General features: G+C 53.7%; 1 long non-coding RNA gene across 1 annotated transcript; it reads left to right on the forward strand.

Moving 5' to 3' along the window:
* The first annotated feature begins 2172 nt into the window (after window positions 1-2172).
* LOC142818444 (uncharacterized) lies at window positions 2173-2681 on the forward strand. The gene is made up of 2 exons (XR_012895914.1): window positions 2173-2431; window positions 2579-2681. It is a non-coding gene; the product is annotated as an uncharacterized LOC142818444 (long non-coding RNA).
* The last annotated feature ends 765 nt before the right edge of the window (window positions 2682-3446 follow it).

A 3446-nucleotide genomic window follows, 5' to 3' on the forward strand; every position in this document is an offset into this window, starting at 1 on the left:
AATGTAGATGCGATTTTCTGCAAAAAAAGCCCCGATGGCGAAAATGGCGATGGGGGCTTTTTTGCGGAAAATACTACTGTGCTGTCTACACTGGCCCTTTTGCCCGAACGGGAGCAGCACAGTATTTCCGCGAGAACACTGACTATCTTACATGACATCGTCAGTGTTCTTGCAGAAATGCAAGCGGCCGGATGATTTTGTGGAAAAACTTGCCAGTCTAGACACAGCCAGAAAGACAAACCTAAAACACGCTATGTGTTGCGACAGTTGATTTGGTTTTTTAGCGGGTACGACAATTTTTCGAAAAGAGGAAAAAGAACATTTCTTGCGGGGTGGCAGATTCTTGCTTCAACTCACGTACGGACAGATATTCCTTTCGGGTTTGCTTTTGCAGGCAGGCCGGGCTCCGACGACTTTTGCTTTTCAAGGGTGTAGGGCGAGCGCTTGTCTTGTCGAATCGCTTGAAGAGGCGGCGTATTTTAGGCTTGTTACATTTTAAAATAGGTATTAATAGTCGCAAAGGTTTACTTTGGTCACGAGGCGTGTTTTCAGACTTTAGCACGCTTAAAGGGTTTCCCTAAAAGACATGAATGTCTATTCTGAACATGGACGGTACCGGTCAATAGCAATACGCACGTGACATTTCTGTTTCTATGCACGGGCATTAAAGCGTGACGTTCTATTGTTCGTTTCGTGGAGCTAATATACTTTGGAGGCTAACGTGTCACTGATCTTTTGGAGAAACGTTTGGGAACATTTTATTTATTCGGGACTTGGATGACCCAGAAGGTAGGCACGTTACGCCTACAAGGAGATATTTTGTATTTCTTTTCAGATTGCCGCAGTCTGCGTAGACTTTGTTTTGAGAGAGAAAAATTTCTGTTTCTTGTAATTATAGGTCGTTTGATGTGAGCTGAGCGATGTGTATTAATGGGCACTTTTTGGCTCATAATAGATTGGAAGACATTAGCACCTTTGACATTTTGTTTAAAAAAAGGGAGGGGGGGGGAAAGGTTCATCATTTTGTAGCGTTTTGATGATGTTTCATTGTTAAGTGTCCAGAAAATAGCAGAACCGGAAGGGACCGTGAGAGGTCATCCGATCCAGTCGAGCACCCCCCAGACGGTCCCCCCCCCCAACCTGCTCTTCAGCACCTGCGGAGATGGCGATTCCACTCCACCACCTCCCCGGGCAAAGTATTCCAGTGTTTCACCACCTGGACAGGTAGGAACTTTTCCCCAATGTCTAACCTCAACCTCCCTCGCTGCAGTTTCAGCTTCTTGTGCTGTCCTCAGAGGCCGAGGAGAACCTCCCCCCCCCCCCCCCCCCCGTGACACACTTTTAGATATCTGAAAACTGCTATCCTGTCCCCCCCTCTTGGTCTTCTCCTTTCCAAAGCAAACAAGCCCAGTTCCTTGGTCTTCCCCCATAGCTCAGGTTCTCTCGGGGCCTTCTCCACATGGTTCCTGAAAAGCGAGGCCCGATGGGCGCAGAGCAAAAGCAGGGAAGAAAGACCTTCCGGCGTCCGGCTCGCAACAGCGGTGGGAACGTGTCCCCGTCCCCGACTCCTCTTTCCTGTCTTTGCGAGCATTGCATTGCATTGCATGCTCCTGTTTAGCTTGCGCTCCAGTCTGCCCCCTTTGTCCCTTCCTAGATGGTCGCTGCCTGTTCTGTGTGTGTGAATCTGCCCCCTCCACCCATTCTGTCCCCATCGCATCCCTCCAGAGAAACACATCCCCCTGCCCCCCCCCATCTCCTGGACGGGCTGGGATGAGGGTGGTCTCTTGCCATCCCATGTACCTTTGGTAAGTAGTGGGAGCCATGTTGAGAAACTGCCCAAGTCCCTGAGCGGGAGGGCTCATCTTGTTCCCAGGCACAAATCCGTGGAGCTGGGTTTGGAACTCAGTTAAAATTCTAGCCTTGACGGCACCCAGCGGCGAGGAGTTCCGCAGGTCGCCCGAGCACCCAGCAAAGAGAAGGTGCGGGGGGGGGGGTGTATCCATCCTGCTGCCTCTTCCTGTCCTTGGGCGCTAGCCCTGCTCTTCCTATAGCGCCCGCCCCCGGCCGCTCTTGCCTCTCCCCCCCCTCCCCCCCCCTCCCCCCCCTCCCGGGCCGGGCCGGGTCGGGTCTATGCTGGCTTTATGCCAGCCCGCAGGGAACCCGCTGGGCTCCGCCCCGTGACGCAGCGCGCAAGGACGTCGTCGGCGTCATCGTCCCGGGCGGGCGGGGCCGGCGGCGCATGCGCAGTCGCGCGGCCCGCAGCCAATGGGCGGCCGGGGGCGGGGATAAAGGCGCCAGCGGCTCACGCGCGGGGAGCGGCGGTGGCTGCTGCCTCCGGAGCAGGGAGAAGCCGGAGCGGCCCCGTCCGGAGCGACCGACCCGCCCGCAGCCCCCGGAGACCGGAGCCGCCCGGCGGCCTCCCCGCAGGAAGGTGGGTTCGGACCGGTCCGGGCGGGCCCGGCAAGGAGGTTTCGGGGGGGGGGCTGGTCTCTAGATTGCCCGGGCAGTGTCAGGACGAGCAAACCCGCCCTTGGGGGAGAGAAGTGATAACTAAGGGCTGCTGTTTCCCTCTCTGCAGCACGTGACTCACTGCAGCTGGCGGAGACACTGGCCGGACGGAGAAGGGAGCCTGAGCCCTGGAAGCCTGTTTGTAATTTACCACAATAAAGGACTAGGCAGGACTTTGGGTTGTTAGACACGAGCTTTCCTCGGCTCAAATAGCCACCACTAGTGATCAGAGAGACACTCAGAGATAGAGACTCTCACTCACATAGATAGATAGAGAGAGTCTCACACTCACAGATAGATAGAGAGACTCTCAGATAGACAGAGAGACTCACACTCACATAGAGAGACTCTCAGAGAGAGACTCACTCACATAGAGAGACTCTCAGATAGACAGAGAGTCTCTCACTCACAGAGAGATAGAGAGACTCTCAGATAGACAGAGAGTCTCTCACTCACAGAGAGATAGAGAGACTCTCAGATAGACAGAGACTCTCACACTCACAGAGAGAGACTCTCACACTCACAGAGAGATAGAGAGACTCTCACACTGACAGAGAGTCTCACACTCACAGAGAGAGACTCTCAGATAGACAGAGAGTCTCACACTCACAGAGAGAGACTCTCACACTCACAGAGAGTCTCTCACTCACAGAGAGATAGAGAGACTCTCAGATAGACAGAGAGTCTCTCACTCACAGAGAGAGACACTCATAGAGAGTCTCTCACACTCATAGAGAGACTCTCAGATAGACAGAGAGACTCACACTCACATAGAGATAGAGAGACTCTCAGATAGACAGAGAGTCTCACACTCACAGAGAGAGACTCTCAGATAGACAGAGAGTCTCTCACTCACATAGAGATAGAGAGACTCTCAGATAGACAGAGACTCTCACACTCACAGAGAGAGACTCTCACACTCACAGAGAGATAGAGAG

Source organism: Pelodiscus sinensis, chromosome 15, assembly GCF_049634645.1.
Source record: "Pelodiscus sinensis isolate JC-2024 chromosome 15, ASM4963464v1, whole genome shotgun sequence".
NCBI classification, from domain to species: domain Eukaryota; kingdom Metazoa; phylum Chordata; order Testudines; family Trionychidae; genus Pelodiscus; species Pelodiscus sinensis.